The following is an 18,612-nucleotide window of genomic DNA, read 5'->3' on the forward strand; positions in this document are numbered from 1 at the left end:
TCATGGGGGCGGGTTGCTCAAAAAGCCATAAATCACCTACACAACATAACAGTAGAAGGAGGAGTCAGGTTTCCTTCACATAACTTTTTTGTGATTTTTTTTTGACTAAATTTTCATTTTTTTTATCCTGGTATTTTGTTTTCTTCTCTAGAACCCTGTGGGGAATACAAGAACCATACACTAAAGTAAATGCTGAAACTTCCATAGTTATAACCCTGCATTCTCATTAAAGGGCTTATCTGGAACATCTAGAAGAAAGTCCATTGTAGATTTCTAAGCTTTGCTCTAGCCGCCAGTCATGTAATGCAAGAGTGCACATCAGCTCTCCTGACAGCCACAAATGACAGTGTTCTCCACAAGTGGCTTTCGAGGTCATGAGAAGAAGTTCTGGGTTCTGTGTTGTAATTATTTGTCAGCTGATCGGCCACCTGACACATAGTACATTTCCTGTAATGCAGAACTCCAGCCAACAGTTCCCGTGATGTGTTTCTCTAAAGAGAGCCAAAACCGTGTACATCTCATATACAGCTTACCCTGCATGTATATACAAGGACGGCACTCGGTCAGGACAGTGTTGTACAGTATATTGTAGAACTTCATAGTGAATATTGTGCAGCATCTATCTATATAGTTTAGTACAATAGTGTATCTAAAATGTATACATCGGACCAAGTTCTAGAAATAGGGGTTATGGGCACAAATCCCTCAGAATTATTATCCGCATGGAAGGGGTCTTAAGAATTTTTTTTCAAGTAACACCTAATAATATGTTGTTGTTTCTATCTACTGTAAGTTAAGCAGTCTTTATATTCGGTAGAAATATTAACAAGGCCAGAGTAAAAGTGTTACCTGCAAGTCTCCTAAACTGCAGAGGCCTTAAAGGAAATCTACCATCGAAATCAAGCATGATAAACCAGGGACAGTTACTCCTAGATCCAGGCTCTGTGACTGTGGTGATCTTCTTATATTTGTTATCCATGGCCTCTTTTCTTCTTACATCAACTTTGAAAAAACTTTTAGCAAATTATGCTAATAAAGAGCTCTGAGGGTGTTACCAAAGCCCCTCCATGCTGTAGCTTCACAAGCTGTTACACTGCCCCCCTCCCTCAGCACTCCCCCTCCTCTGTCTGATGTAATCTCACACAGTGGGAGGAGAGAATTGCTCTTGCACAGTGAAACATGTTTGATTTTGATGGTAGATTTCCTTTAAGGATTTACACCATTGGACACTACTTAGGGGATGGGACTCCATGCATTGTGGTTATGTATGATCCTACGAGTCCCAGCATAATTAAGTGTGCCATACTAAAAACATAACTACAGTGAGGTCCTGTTGTCCCGCGGAGGAGCAGGGACTCTTTGCATCATTGGTAACTTGGATTTAGGTTCATGTATGGAGTCACTTCCCTAGGGGAGGTTTTGGTCCATGAAATGTGGTCATGGTGAACACACAGTCATATGGTTTCCACATAGGTCTTTTATATATCTATATATATATATATATATATCATTCTGATGCTATGTCAAAGTTTTTTTAGCGTTTTTATTTGATTTATGGAGATCCATGTGGACCCCCATTGTGGACCTATAAAGGTGATCTTCAACATTTTTTGCCTTCCAAACAAGTTCTTAGACGATTTTCTGGTGTAGCCTTTTTCACATCTGATTTCAAGAGGGAATATGAAACCTACAGGGGCAATTCTTTCTAGAGGCAGCAATCATAGTTAGGCTACATTTGCATCACTTCGTAGCCCTCAGATGTAAAGATATATTGAGTGTATTCCCAATATACCTTTGCAATGGAGGGCTAGAACATATCCCACTGTATGTTCATATACAAAGGAAATACATTGCCCTGTTCCTCCCCCCTGAATGCAGGAGGAGCAGTTAGCATTGGCTGCAACCAGTGATTATCTGCTGACAATTTTTAGTGATGTAACTGTGTCCTTATATGGAGGCCGTCCAAAGTGTATGCTCAGCTGAGGCTGGGAGTGGATGCAATACACTGCATCCGTCCTCCATAAGATCAATTGGTCTCTGCTGAGTATATACGTTGCTCAGCAACAGGGAGCAGAATGCAAAGTTGTAGCTCTCTGCATCTTTCTATTTTATGTTTCCTGCTGGATGTGATATATACAGAGCAGACAGAGGCAAAAAAGGATGCCTCCATCTGTCAGTATATGTGTATGGATATTCTCATCATATATGCTAGGAGCCAGGTGAATTTAGTCTAAGAAGGACACATATTTATCAGTAGACACAACCACCTCCAGTGCACTGACAAGCTCATTTGCAGCATAAAGATAAAAATGTAAAAATGTTTTTTTTTCTAATTTATTCATTGCAATAAATAGAATCAACACTGATTTAAATATTGGAAATTGTTTTCAGAGAAAGCTGTAAATTATACAATTACCTGTACTACCTATCAAACGCCACAACCCCACCCCTGAAACTGCTTATTTGCTCAGCATCAAATAGTTCTTTTAATGATTTAGATTGTGCAATGACTTCAAAATAGATCCTTAATAAATCAAGTTGCCTTATTTTGCAACATATCCCCTGAACTAAGGTTAATGGTAAACTAATTATAAGTCTACATGGTTCTTTTTTTAGTTTTAAAAAAAAGCTATACATTTAAAGGGGTTGTTCACTTTCAGCAAACAATTGATATTGCTTGTGCAATGAATAGTTGTACAATTTTCTAATATACTTTCTGAATCAATTCCTTAAAGTTTTCTAGATCTCTGCTTGCTGTCATTCTATAGAAAGCTTCTGTGTTTACTTCCTGGACAGAAACCTGTCACGGTCATGTGATGTCACACAGATGCATGGGCCGTTATAACAAACAGCTCTGATTACTCTCTATGATACTAATGAGGTGTGAACCTGCGTGGTCACATGACCATGCCTCCGTGACTGTATACAACTAGTTTGCATCTCACTTTAAAACGTATTCTCTGGATGATGCTACCACATGGGGCTATGAAAGAAACGATAACTAGAAGGTGATTTGCTGATGACAGGTTCCCTTTAAGTTGCAACTTTAGAATTGAACCAACAAAACATGCAGTCAAATGATCTGGGAGGTGTTAATCTGCTTCACAACATACTGTAAATTGTTTTTTGGGTCAATTTCTGCTGACAGGTTCCCTTTAAGCTATGCTGTGTTATAAACACTGGCTGTTTTTCTAATTGACATTTACAGTATTGTTATTGTGCGGCTTATGATTCTCTCGTCCCATTCATGTTCCTGTTTTTCCAGTGCCCTGGCTTCTTCTCCCCCACCCCCAGCGCTGACGTCCTGCTTGTCACCTGGCACTTTCCAGAGCACTGATTCTCTGTTTGTCCAGGCAGCAGGTACACAGAATGGGCCCATTGTGATTCATGATTTGTGCATACAGCCTAAGTGGTGTAATATAAACAGATGCAATGATCTACAACATTTTCTGTTTCCAGACTGCACTGAAATGGAAAGACGTCTTCACAAAAAGTCGGCGGTTAATAACTGGGACCGGTAGATTTCAGTTTTGTCCTTCTCGGAACAGGTGCACTTGGAAGGCTCTGGAGCCTAATGTGCTTTCCATATTCCTTGCTAAAAGACTATGTGCACGTTTTATAGCTGAACTACATGACATATAAAAATGGAGCTTGTTTGCAGATATTCCATTTTATGTGTACGGATCATATTTTTTTGTTTCGCTTAAAATTCCCTCCAGACTTTCATGGGGTAAAATCGTGTCCCCAAATCCGCTATAAACTTAGGCTAGAGGTGAAGACCGGCCCGGTGCCTTCGTTTTATTGAGAGGTCGCAATAAATGCAGTATCTATTAATGTATCAGTGCCCACGGCGGTTACTTTAATGGATCGTTAAGTAGTAGGACATGTCCAAGTCAGAACTTCTCAGGGGTTTCGGAGGCGCAGTAAAAAAAAATGAATGTCAGGCTGAAGCAAATTAACAGTGAAAAAGAGAAGTTAACATCTCTGTGAGATTTCGGCCACGTTCGTGTACAGATAGCCTCTGGCTAGGCCGTCTAAAGATGCACCAGAATTAGAATCCAGGTTTAGTATGACGGAACCCATTCTCATGATCCCTGAGGATCCCATCACTGAGACCCTCACCGATCAGAAAGGTAACCTCTATCATGTCAGTAGGGGCTTACTTGTTTTCACAGAACAACCCCTTTGATCTGGTGGATATTCCGATTGTCCAGTACCCTCCAAATGAATGTGTACATTACCCTCCCTACTAATCCTTATGTCCCAGATAGTTGACATCAGGAGATTCCTGATTTTTGGGGGCCTTTAGAGAAAGGCCTTTGCTAGAGGTATCAGGTTTTGGCTGAGCTGAGCATGCATGTGAATGAGAGATCTGAGGACATGTGTGCAATGTAGTAATACGTCAATGAATCAGCCAATGTTTTTGAATAACATTTCTATGTCTTATAAACTAGCACACACAGCCAGGAGTGACTGATACAATGAATTATTAATCTGGACCGGTACTTTAATGTTCATCTTTTGTGACAGTGAGCTGTCATCTTCTGACCTGGATTTCCCAGGTGACTAATAATAATCTTGGAAACGTCTCTACATGTCAAATGAGGATAACTATTTACCTTCTATGATGTGATATTATAACTTACAGCACACTCTCAGCAAAGACGGATATGTAGAAAAATTGCCATTTACATGCAAATTCAACTTAAGAACAAACCTAAAGAACCTATCTTGTACGTAACCCGGGGTAATTCAGAATTAGCAAAACTTTTCTACTTTTTTTTCTAGAAACAGCTCCACATCTGTCCACAGTTTGTACATAGAATTGCAGCACAATTTTAACAGCATTAAAACACACATATTACTCCATATAAATCTCTGCGTTACAGTAAATCACATTGTAATAAGGGTTAATGGTCACGCTGAGGAAGCAAATTTTTATTTAAGTCGCTTCCTTCCCTTTGTCCTGATGTGTTAGTGTTTGTCTAGTAATGGTCATGTGCATAGTCATATCACTCTGAATAGTAGTGTATACACAGGGATAAACCTAACCTCTCTGTTGCCTAAGGTGAGCTATATAGAATTGCACCCCCCTTCTAGATCCAGAAAGAATATATCAAGTTATTTTTTTAGTAAGTGGGCTCTATGCAGTGTCTCAAACCCAAAGTCAACATGAGACACACTATTTTTAGGTGTCAGGTTCTGCTTTGTAGCTGATGACTGCATCCCTGATGCTGCCCCCCACTTTAACTATAGTTGGTGCTACCTGAGGCAAGAGACTCAACTCACCTCATGGATGGTGCACCCTTATGTATACAGCTATGAACGACAACACTAAGCATGTATTTCACTAGCTTTGTACCATCTACACTTTCACTGCTTTCCGTCTTGTAGAAAAGTTTTGTTGTATAATACGTTTTACAATAATCCCAACATGAAATACTCTTGTAATACAAGCTGCCATCCTTGGGGTGTATACCAGTCTTGCCCATTTAGCCTACAGCATCAGAGGTGCCTTCAAATTCCAAAATGAGATAGCAATATGCTAATGATCGATATACAGCAGCATACTCCCCTCTCATCATTAAGGACACACGCATGCTCAGCCAAGCCAAGTTCATTTTGAATATCTTTTGAATATGTATGGACACCTTTAATGATTTTAAAAATGATTTTCGGCATTATGTCAATTTATATAATATATAATATATAATATAATACTAGCTCGTGCTGCCCGCAAGTGTATGAAATGAAATGAAATGACTTAGTAAAGTATGAGAAGAAGCCATTGTACTGCCAAATATTGTTTAACATTGGTTCCCCAATTCCTTGTTGAGATTTATATGCCTTTAAAAAGGATCATGATAAAGGATCATGATCTATGACCTGTTTATTACATTATTTCTCATATACTTTTTCTCTTTATCTTTAAGTACACCAGCAGATACAGACTAAACATGTATAGTATCCATTCATTGTTGGACTGGGGTACCTTGGGACCACCAAATAAAATTATTTTTGGGCCCCACCCTCTATCAACTCTTAGGAGATACATCGTAGTAGCTTCCAAATTTGGTTGTATTCTGTGAGCCTTCTAAGGTCTAGTATTAAGTTGCCGGCTGGGCCACCCGGAGGATCCTCTGGTGGGCCAGCCGGAGGATCCTCTGGTGGGCCAGTCCCAAACTACACATATTTGGGTTTCATTTACATATGTTGAAAACATTTCTACCATTAAAATAAAATGAATACATTCAGGGTCTCAAGGGGCCATCCCCATTAAAATGTGAATGATTCTGGAGGCTCAAATGCTAGGAAAGACCACTAGGAACTCTAGCGGGCCACTTCTATCCTGTTTAACAGTAAAATGCATTCCAAAGGGCACCCTTAGAGGCGTATCTTTAGCATATCTTTATTGCCCAGCCATGTAAACCATATTCTATGCATAATTCATAAATGTAAATGACAGAGGTCAGGAGGCCTTAATAAATATTAATTATTGTTTTATTTTATTGCAATGTTCAATTATTATGATTAAGTAGACGGATGCTAATGTGTTTTACCTTCTGGACTGAAATAGCATGCACGTGTGGCTCCCATTGTATAAATTCCTATACCTTCCCCACCCTTGTACAAGAATCAGGAAGTTACAAAGATTTTATAAATATGGTACATAAAATCTTTGGCTTTCGATTCATTTAAAGGCGACATGTCACTTCCAGAAACCCTTTAAAACTACCAAAAGTACCTTATCTGGCATCATTATTGTGCTTGAAAAGGTGTTTTTATAACTGGACAATGCTGTAGCATGCCTGTAACAAGAACTTGTATTCCTCGCTATCACCCAGTCAAGGAGGTGAAAAGCTTGGCCAAGAAGTCACGCTGGCCCGCCTCCCGAAGGCCGTTTTGTAGCCTTTTGCAGCGCTTTGCCTCCTATTTCATCATGTGACTCTCCGACTTGTCGTAGTTCTCCCCCATGCACAGAGTGCTCTCTGTGCTCCGACCCTGTGTATACCCAGCTAGAGTCACAGGCACAAGGACTCCGAAACACATCAATGATGCCACTTGTGGATTTACAGGATTGTAGATTGTTTGTTATATATTTTTTTTTGGATTTTCTTGCTTTAGTGATTAGTAATATACTTTACAGCAGCCTCCTAGGTAGCAATGGTCTGCAGATGACTCATTTAGGTCTGTGGAGAGTTTTTTTAGACATGATCTTTGCAGGTAGGTAGTAAAAATAAACAGTGACATCATTTGTTGTCATTAGTGGAGGCGATCATAGTGTTTTTTCTATAAAGGTATTATCTTCTATTGTAATCATCCAGAAACAATCTGCACCAGGTCAGGCCCATTTAGACCAGGAGACCAGAGATTTTAGGCATAGTTTTCTGGTGGAGACTATAACGGAGAAGGCATTGGGGCACATTTACTTACCCGGTCCGGAGGAGTTCCCAAAAGTGCAATGTCTGACGACAATGCACTTTGCCGCAATTCACTAAGATCATGCGCCCGATTTCCGGAATCTGTCGCTTCCCCGATCAGGGCCGCCGGAGTTCACCATCTTCCTCCCGGTGCATGTAAGTGCATGTCTTGCGACACAATTTTTAAGTTAAATCACGCAGTTTGTCCGTATCCGTCAGATCGTCAGACAGCTCGCCCACCGATTTGTGACGCATGAAACCCGGCGCCGCTGGAACACAATGCCCTGCTAAATACCTGTCTCAGCGGCCCGATCCCCGAAAACTTTGGAAAACCTGACGGAAATGAGATCCGTGGACCCTTAGTAAATAAGCCCCCTTGTGTATCTGCCCCTATGTGTTTATTTTTCCTCTATGTAGGAAATCTGTAAGTAGGCTTAGTCATGCAAAACTACAGAGAAAGTTAACCAAGTTAAGTACAATATGTTTGACCCTATGTACCCTGGTCAACTTTTTAATTAGTCGTCAAAACCTTTAAGTTTTACAAGATAACAAAGATGGAATTATGAAAACCTTGAATATAAACAGCCAGCAATTAGACTACAATTTTCTACTATTTTTATAAATTAATTGAAGGAAAAATTAAAATGTTATGGATTTGATTACTTGTACACTTTTGTATCTGTACAATTGATTTAATGACGTATTCAAGGATATAAAGAGTTTTCCGATTTCAGTTTAAACTCTGGCTGGGACAAGTTTTGTTAAAAAAATTAACCACCGAGAAGAGTCCCCCACAGCTCCAGCATCTGCTCCTGGTCTCAGGTGCTTCCCTACCCATTGGTCCATAAGATATCACTTTCCCATATGAGAAGATTAGTACTATAAACCATACATTACAGTCGGGGCCTGGCACAGACTTTGCACTGGGGCCCATCAGCTTCAAATTACGCCACTGGCTGGATCCCTCGCAATCAGCAGGGCAGGACTTCACTGTACTATAAGCCGTCATGTAAGACCCCTTGAAGTGGATGAAGCCATATTAGGCACCCCTATTAATTAGCATTGTAACACAGCCATGTCATCTGTATAAAAATCTCATGCAACAACCGTCAGTTTATATTGCATGTAAGCAAATATTTTCATCCACAGGTCTGCTACACGACATGTAACAAACAAGTGAAAAACTCAATAGTAAAACTACAAGCAGTCCTTCCTATCAGGATTATCTGCTGCCCCCATGTTTATTTGTGTGTGCTCTCAGCAGGTCTCCCGTCTATTATTCTTAATGCAGATCACACTCCCATCCCTGTCTCCCGCTAGTTGGTTGCTGTGCCCGCTGAAGTGACAAATTGTAGGTTCATGGGGAGAGTTTCAGTTGGAGTCCCTTTATGTCGTTTTTCTATTAGTTGTGTGTAGGTGTGCTGTTTGCTTTGCCTAAGTGCGTCCATAGACCACATGGTTGTTATGTACTAATTATCTTTTACTATGGAGGAACCTTTACAACAAGAGTAGTGATCTAGTTATGTCTAATATCTACAAACAATGGATTAGGGCTTACTAGTGTATGTATACAGCATATACATGTAGGAAAGAAGATTCCGAAGATTCTTTTTTGAGATGAGGTTTTATGAATGAGTTCTTATGGTCTATGCACAAGCTTATAGTGCAGCTGCAAGGTCAATAAAATCCCAATGTGTACGATAGAATTTATTTTCTGTAAATTTGCACACTTGAATATGATATCCATGACTTAGGCCCCTTCCACACTAGCGAGTGTGATGCGATGAACTCGCATCACACTCGCAACGCAAGCTGCCGGGAACGCACGGCCCGAACGCTGCACCGCGGGAGTGAACTGACATGCTGAGTTCACTCCCGCGGTGCAGCGTTCGGGCCGTGCGTTCCCGGCAGCTTGCGTTGCGAGTGTGATGCGAGTTCATCGCATCACACTCGCTAGTGTGGAAGGGGCCTTACCCTCTCCCGATTCTTCCCTGTACCCTGTTTTACTAATTAAACGAAAATTAAAAATCCAAACGACTTTAATATTAGTTACCCGTACATATGAGATGTGTATTGGTTGACTCCAAACCAACCCCAACATCAATTTTGAGAGGACAAGCAAACCATTTAATATTTATGGAAGCCTCCAGGGGCGTAACTTGAGGGGGTGCATGGGGTGCGGTCTCAACCGGGCCCAAGAGGCTTTACTCTCCATTACTGGGAGATAAGTATGAGGAGTCTGGGGACTCAACTGCCTAGTTGTGTTTTTTTTGGTGAGATAAGTCACTGCCAGACTTGTCTACCTTTGCTCTTCTCATTTGGGACACAAGTACCACTTGGCCAGGCCGATCATACACGTAAATATCAGAATAAAGCAACAAGATCAGCATTGATCATTTGGTCAGTATGGTATGAGTGTATAGGCAACTGTAGGAAGCCATTGGGGCACATTTACTAAGGGCTTTGCATCACATTTTTGTCGGACTGTGCATGTTCTTCTAGGCTAAAACGCTTGTACAGGTATTTAAGAAATGTCTGCGCTGGGATTGTGTCCCACGCAACCCTTTTGTGGCACAGCTGCGCTGCCTTCCATGCAACACAAATTACGGGGCATGTTGTCGGTCGATCTGACTGATTCGGACTGAGCGCCGAATTTAACTTGCAAATCGTGTCGTACGCCATATGTTAAAGAAGCAACGCAAACAAGATGCAGAACTCTGTCGAGATTAATGATTTCTGGCGCACAATCTTAGTGAATCATGGAATTATAACGGCATTATACATGGAAATAGCAGTTTTAGTGCATTTTCCGGCTTTCTAAGTAAATGTGCCCCATTATGTGTAGTTCAAATTGAGATAAGACTTATTAGTTCTCTAGACCAAGATTACATTGGTAGAAGGAAGCTTACCATACACACAAGTGACAAACTTTTTTTTGCATTGGTTACTAACGCATCGCCATCAACCCGACAGACTACATATAGACATCAACGCTGACCAGTCACGTGTATTGTAACCCAACAAAGGATTAGAAAGTTTGGCAGATCGCATTTTTGGCAGACAGCAGTCTACTGGCAAATAACCAAGTACATATTTCATATTATATTACCACATGGAGAGCTTTGAGACCAGTGGCGTAACTAAAAGCTGATGGGCCCCAGTGCAAATTCTATGCCAGGCCCCCGACAATAATGTATGGTTTATAGTAATAGTCTTCTCATATGAGAAAGTGACACCATAAGGGCCCCCTAAACCTCTTGGGCCCGGGTGCGACCGCAACCTCTGCACCCCCTATAGTTACGCCCCTGTTTGAGACGCTATGAGATGCCACACAATAATATAACATTGGTGTCCATACCTCAAGCAATATGGGTTAATAATGTATGTAAAGTTAATAGATGACATCTAATACACCCGGTTATTTTTTATATAAAAATTCTCTTTATTTTTTAAACATTAATAAAATACCTTTTTTAACAGTTATTGAAATTTAAAATGATCCCAAATAAGTTGAGGTTCAAGCAGCCCAGATATCGCAAGTCAGAGATTCCTGATGTTATATTACATTACAGTCTCATACATTAGTATTCCTACCATTTAAATAAGCTTTTCTTTGTATTGAACAGGGTTCGTTTTGATTACCTTGCTGCTGAGCTGCCTTGCGCCCCTCGCCCCGACGCGCGTTTAGCCTATTGCTTCCTCACGCCTCCTGAGGAAGCAATAGGCTAAACGCGCGTCGGGGCGAGGGGCGCAAGGCAGCTCAGCAGCAAGGTAATCAAAACGAACCCTGTTCAATACAAAGAAAAGCTTATTTAAATGGTAGGAATACTAATGTATGAGACTGTAATGTAATATAACATCAGGAATCTCTGACTTGCGATATCTGGGCTGCTTGAACCTCAACTTATTTGGGATCATTTTAAATTTCAATAACTGTTAAAAAAGGTATTTTATAAATGTTTAAAAAATAAAGAGAATTTTTATATAAAAAAATTTGTAATTTGTAAGTTCCTCTACTTCTTTAGGGTGTTATAAGTTTGATTGGGGGGAAACTACCTGTACTCCTCCATAGGACATAATTGATTGGGTTAACCCGGTTATTTTTGCCTGGAGCACACAAGCAGGTTTATGGGGAACAAAGTGGTTACGAAGTGAAGAGTTATTATTTTGCAAATGCCTCCATATTCCTGAACCCAATAACCTCCCATGTGAAATCCTCCTAGTGTTACTATACATCCCTAATGCATGATGATGATTTCTTCTATTTTTAGATATGAATATACTTTGGAATTAAATACTTGATGAAACTTGAGCATAAAGTATCACTTTAGGGTTCCTCCACCGAGGACGGTATTTTTCCCGATAAGTATGATCCATATGTTTTCACTGTCCATCATATTAATTCACTGCTGGGTTTCTTTCCTCTATATTAAATCTGCTCTTACAGTATCTTTTCACTCACTGGACGCTTTATCTAATCTGCTAGGTAACACTGTTTGCACAACGCCTTGTGCTAGGGTGAAGTTGTTTGTACTTAAATCACTTCCCTGCTGACAGTCATTCTACCTTGAAAGGGTATATTTATACTAAATTCCAGGCTCTTTGGGAAATTTTATGGTTCTATCTAGGTTTCTTGTTATGGCAAAAATAGCAAACAGAATCAGTGTGAGCTGCACATTGATTGTACAGGTCCTTCCAATGTGTCCAGCATCTGGGGAGATGGAAGCTACGCCTTCCCGTAGTCAGCCACACCTACCTCAACTCAATTCAGGTGCCTTTAGCAAATACCTTCCAAGGAATGTAAATGGCCCTTTGCTTCTGACCAATAAACATATGCATGAGCTCAAAATCCTGTGACTGAGAGTGACTCCTCTAAGCAGAGGCGTATTGTGCTGGTGACCTGTCAGCAAGGCTTGAGAGGTATGGAAAAGCTTGTAGGCTGTAAGTTGTGTTATTTTCCTTTTTGACTACAACCTAAATTTTGTGTTGTATGGAATGGGAATTTTATTATTTAGGTTTATTACTAAATAATTATTTGATATAGCTCTCTATTATATAACATATTCTATTCTTTATGTTGATGACTAGAGATTTAATTGTGTTTTATGTCAAGTGGGCAGATTTTTCTATCGAGATTTGTAGGATTATGGAACGTGCCAAGAACGCGTAGTCCTACGACTGCTTTCTATCTAATCCTATGACCTTGGTGGTAGTAATGAGAATGGTTTTTTAGTATTGTATTAATGCGTCATACCTCTATGGGATATGCATAAATATTACTATGGAAGTGGATTTTTAAACCTTTCCCATATTTTTGGATGACCTTAAACGCCTTTGAAAATATCATAACTCCCTCCAATGAATGGTATTACGTTGGTCATTTATTAGGGCCTTTGTAGTGGAATATACATATGGCAGTTGCGTGACTTGCTTGGCAGGTAAGATGTTAATGTGATAGGGAACAAAGAAAGGCGGATTTGGAATTCCCGGAATATGAATGGGTTATTTTCTCTTGAATTATATGTTTGCGAATTCTTAGAGAATGAGATTTTTCTTTCTGTTGCTTAAATTGTGGTCACGTTGATCTTCGTCTGGGGGGATATATGTGGTTATAGTTTTGTATGGGCCAAAATTTGGTTTCTACTATATAAATATTATAATTAAACTAAGATGAGAAAAATTGTGTAACAAATTTGGTTAATTTATGTTTAATTCATAGTTGGGTGCAGTTTTCGACACCTCTATGACCGCCATTACTGTAAGCAGCCGAACATAAGGACTATTCTTAGAAATGTATTAGATGGAGATGTCTTAAACATATGGTTCTTGTAGAAAATTATACTAAAATAAGTTGAAAATTCTCAGGAAATGATGGTCATGTGGTCTGTACATGGCTGCCCACACAAATGGGGAAACGCCTGGTTATATTCACACTCCGGCCATCGCTGCTGTACAATGGCTTTAGTCACATACGGTAGATATGAAATTATAAAACAGTTTAATAGAAGATGTTGATCTCCTGGGGAGTGACTGGTACATGAAATCCGCAAGACGTGTTTGTCTATGGCGTTGTTTTTACATGGTGTAGCACTTAACAACAGATAAGATAATGTAACCGATAGGAGGTTAGACTAATCTAAGGTGGAGTAAACTTTCTAATCTAGTAATTAGTTTCAATTCTGCTTTAATTTAGCTAAATCCATTCAGTGGTAAATAGTTTGGGTTTTCTTTTCAGTTGAATGAATTAGTCGGATGAACAATGGCTTGTGCTGCAGTGAGTTTCCTTACCTGTCTTTTCATTGAAGGGGTTAAGAGGGACAATGTATGCATTGTTCCTGGGTCTAATCCCATTATATGGCTCCCCTGACTCTGACATGTCAGGCTGCTAGTTGTTTGTTGTCTGTCTCACTTGCTTTGAGCCTCACAGCTGGTTGTAGGCACTTGTTCACATGACTGCTCTACGCTGACACAGTAGTAATACAAGGACTATATTATGACTATGTATATACAGACGGTCCTCTACTTAAGGACACTCGACTTACAGACGACCCCTAGTTACAGACGGACCCCTCTGCCCACTGTGACCTCTGGTAAAGCTCTCTGAATGCTTTACTATAGTCCCAGACTGTAATGATCAGCTGTAAGGTGTCTGTAATGAAGCTTTATTGATAATCCTTGGTCCCATGACTGCAAATAATTTTCAAACTCCAATTGTCACTGGGGCAAAACATTTTTTTGTCCGGATCTACAATTATAAAACATAGAGTTGCGACTTACATACAAATTCAACTTAAGAACAAACCTTGTACGTAACCCGGGGACAGTCTGTTTATTAATATATGATTAAGACAGCCATAGACCCTGGAATGTAGGAACATTGTGGGCCCCCACAACTCTTATTATTATTTTTAATGGTTTGACATTTACTGCTTAAATGGTACCAGAACCAAGTTTTTTGGGAATGGAGGGAAACCTTCTGCTAGCCTTTAGCTCTTCTGTTTACTGACCTTTGGAGGACCTTCAAAGGTCCTGTGCAGGCCATAACCCCCTCTAAAGCCCTGGACCAGTGCCCAAACCGCCCCATATTATAATTCGCTACTGCAATTGGGTGTTGCCATCACAGTCCGATACTGGCAGTGGGGATTGAGCCGTGTTGGACACAACAACAACAACAACTGCTACAATCCAGCTGTCAATTGAATCAAATATTGTAGAATGGATAATATAGAGTTATCACAATGAAGAAATCCAAGAAAAAGATGTCCCAGAATAAGAGAATGGAAAATAGAGTTATTTATAATGACATGTCTTGCTAGGATTTCTTTGACCTTCACTAGAATTTTTTTTAGTTTAAAAAATATTGAAACACAGTGGAGGTAGTTTCCCCTACAGTCAGCCCCCGGGTTACATACAAGATAGGTTCCATAGGTTTGTACTTAAGTTGAATTTGTATTCAAATCTGTATGTTTTATAATTTTAGTTGTAGACAAATTTTTTTTTTGTCCCGGTCACAATTGAAGTTTCAAAATGTTTTGTTGTAATGGGACCAAGGATTAGCATTAAAGCTTCACCTTACGGCTGATCATTGCAGTCTGGGTCCATAGTAAAGCATTTAGCGAGCATCACCAAAGGTGACAGTGGGCAGAAGGGTCTCCTTAAAGAGGGGAATGCCTGTATTATGGGATGCTGTAAAATAAACAAGAAATAACTATTCATGGCTCTAGTTACCATCAGATTTTGCAGCAGTGACGTCACATCAGCATCACATGATCGCTGCAGCCTATCACTAGACTCAGACCACCTGTGAGGCCAGTGATTTCCTGCAAGTGGTCAGGTGCAGCCTCAGTATACGGGCAAGAGACAGAAGCTGGAGAGCTGTAAAGAAGGAAGGAGAGAAGTGAGTATGTGCTCATTTTTATTTTACACCCTCCCATTCTAGTAGTTACAAATTAGTGGACGGCCCCTTTAATAATGGAATGGCTAGGGTTTCACAGAGCAATACTATATATTATTTCAAATATCCGTATCATGGACATCATCACACCATAATGGACATCATCACACCATAAATCCAGGCAGTTCTACAAAACCAAAGTTAGATTATCAGAGAACCTATCAGAAGCTAAGTTTAGTCGAAGTGCTTGACTTTCTTCGAGGAAGTCGTTTGCAGAATTGTTCAACAGGAAATTAAATGGTTAAACGTTTGTCTGTTTTTGCTGATGTCTCGAAGAAATCTTATTGCTGTCATCTTAGCTATTATTGTACTATTTAGACATGTACGATTGCATGTTATAAATTTACCCAAATCACTCAAGGTGCAAAGATCTCTTGGCTTCACCTGAAACCCTAGTTAACCATTTGAATATTTTTATGACATTAACCCTGTGCAGAAGTCGGTGACGGTTCATGTAATCCTCAACAATCGCTGTAAAGCTTTATTTCACAATTTCTATAAAAGGGTTATACAAACATTTCGGATCAGAGGTCACTTTCAAATTGCTGCACTTTGCAGCTTCATTCTGACGATCTAACAGAAATACAGATATGAAGATTGGGCCTCTCCCCACCCCCTACCCTGAAATCAGCAGCCGGTGAAATGCTTGATTTGCACAAGTCAGTCATTGGTACCTGGGATTAATAAGTAACTTCAAACGCGTCCGAGCTTTCTGCAGAGCAATACATACGTGGAAAGGTCAGATCTGAGAACATTTACTGCTAGGGACAAGATTGCACATAGAAAACAGACTTAATAACCCCCCCCCCCCCCCTCCTCCTTAGATGACATTAATAATAATAAAAATCTATCTTTTTAGAATCTATTTCTGTAGCGCCACCATATTCTGTAGCGCTTTACAAATCATAGGGTACATATACACATATAATATTACATTACAGAGTACAAACAGTCACATGGAACAATAGGAGTGAGGGCCCTGATCACAAGAGCTTCCAATCTATGAGGATGAGGGGGGGGGGGGGACACAAGAGCTTCCAATCTATGAGGATGAGGGGGGGGGGGGAGACACAAGAGCTTACAGGCTATGAGGATGAGGGGGTGACACAAGAGCTTACAGTCTATGAGGATGAGGGTTGACACAAGAGCTTACAGTCTATGAGGATGAGGAGGTGACACAAGAGCTTACAGTCTATGAGGATGAGGGGTGAATCAAGAGCTTACAGTCTATGAGGATGATGGGGTGACACAAGAGCTTACAGTCTATGAGGATGAAGGGATGACACACGAGCTTGCAGTCTATGAGGATGAGGGGGTGACACAAGAGCTTACAGTCTATGAGGATGAGGGGTGAATCAAGAGCTTACAGTCTGAGGATGAGGGGGTGACACAAGAGCTTACAGTCTATGAGGATAAGGGGGTGACACAAGAGCTTACAGTCTATGAGGATGAGGGGGTGACACAAGAGCTTACAGTCTGTGAGGATGAACGGGGTGACACAAGAGCTTACAGTCTATGAGGATGAAGGGGGTGACACAAGAGCTTACAGTCTATGAGGATGAGGAGCTGACACAAGAGCTTACAGTCTATGAGGATGAAGGGGGTGACACAAGAGCTTACAGTCTATGAGGGTGAGGAGGTGACACAAGAGCTTATAGTCTATGAGGATGAAGGGGGTGACACAAGAGCTTACACTCTATGAGAATGAGGAGGTGACACAAGAGCTTACAGTCTATGAAGATGAGGGGGTTACACAAGAGCTTACAGTCTATGAGGTTGAGGGGGTGACACAGGAGCTTACAGTCTATGAGGATGAAGGGGGTGACACAAGAGCTTACAGTCTATGAGGATGAGGGGGTGACACAAATGCATACAGTCTATACCGTACAATCTTTTTAACTTCTGCTCTATATCATGATGCCTGCAGATTGTACATAGTGGCATCTACTTAACTTATCTTTCTCTATAACCAGCTGCCTGCAGATAGGACACAGTGTACAATCTGCTCAGTTTCTCCTGCTCTATAACATGCTGCCTGCAGATAGGACACGGTGTACAATCTGCTCAGGTTCTCCTGCTCTATAACATGCCTTCTTCATGTAAACATCTATATTCAGAAATGTATGTATTTATGTTATTTGACTTTCTGGGTTATTAGATACTGTGTTTCAGTGATTATATTTGCATCTAATTTGCCATTGTAGTAAAACAGTTCTTTTAATGGGAAAATCTAAAGCAGTGCCCTCTAATTAGAAAATATGCATTACCATGAGAAAGTACCCTAGTGCTAGATTTCAATCAGGGTAAATTAGGAAAATCCAGTCTGACCTGGTACATTTTGCCTCCGGGGGGAAGAGGTTGAGATATTTGCCTCTTAATAGTGAACGTGATTGTGAGCTTCTGGTTCTAAAAGAAATGAGGTCATTTTATGGGTAAGAAAACAAGAGCAAGAGCTGTAAATGGATTACCCCTATGGATAATGGAGTGTACATATGCAACAGGACTGTTTCTGGCAACAAAAGATACTGTATACATTATGTCCTCTTTGGAAAGTAATGGTTATATATATAAGGGTTTTTCTGCTTAGGGTTTATAGGTTGGACTTGATGAACCTGTGTGACCCTACATGGGTCATTGGTTTGAGCACAAATATCAGGCTCTGAGTAGCATCTGCACACATGGTAATTGTTTAGTTGGGGATTCCCATCTAATACTAAATCTATGTACCGTACATGTTTTTATATCAGAGTTTCCTCATTTACATATAATATCGTAAAAATTCTCTTATGTTGGACATAGGTTATTAGATTTGTCTAAGATTGGAAGTTGGCATCCACATAAGGTTACCCATATACTTATATGCTTCCCTTCTAACTAAGGTGTTGGGAGATCCCATGGGGGAGACTAGAAGTAAATGGGAGAATGACCTGAGGAATTGGGGGAATTGACGGCTTCTCCTGAAGAGATTCCAGTTATTTTTGTTAGATATAGCATATCATATGTCTCTGGTGCTTGGACAAATGGAGTTCAGAGAGGATGTGAGGTGCCCATAAATCCTAATGGAGGGAGAGAATGGCCTACACATGTTTTGGACATGTAATGAGTTGAGATGAGTTGGGATGAGGTTGCTGAATTGATACTTAGAGTACGTTGTAATATTAGGGTGACTGGAGACACGACGGATGGGTTGGAGTGAACAAAGAATGCAAAATGAGCAACATCAAAGATTCTGTAGCA

General features: G+C 40.3%; 1 protein-coding gene across 8 annotated transcripts in view; it reads left to right on the top strand.

The window, feature by feature from the left end:
• The window catches only part of RBM47 (RNA binding motif protein 47), a 111,009-nt gene that overhangs the window by 73,116 nt on the left and 19,281 nt on the right, over positions 1–18,612 (top strand). Inside the window, exon 1 of one of the 8 annotated variants that reach the window (XM_072125302.1) lies at positions 12,232–12,341. The exons of 5 other annotated variants lie outside the window; for them this stretch is intronic. The gene's annotated coding sequence lies outside the window, so the exon portion shown is untranslated. Of the gene's footprint in view, positions 1–12,231; positions 12,363–15,294; positions 15,319–18,612 lie in introns of those variants that run through there. 2 more of the 8 variants (XM_072125312.1, XM_072125330.1) reach the window with 2 other exon arrangements.

This window comes from Engystomops pustulosus, chromosome 1 (assembly GCF_040894005.1).
Source record: "Engystomops pustulosus chromosome 1, aEngPut4.maternal, whole genome shotgun sequence".
NCBI classification, from domain to species: domain Eukaryota; kingdom Metazoa; phylum Chordata; class Amphibia; order Anura; family Leptodactylidae; genus Engystomops; species Engystomops pustulosus.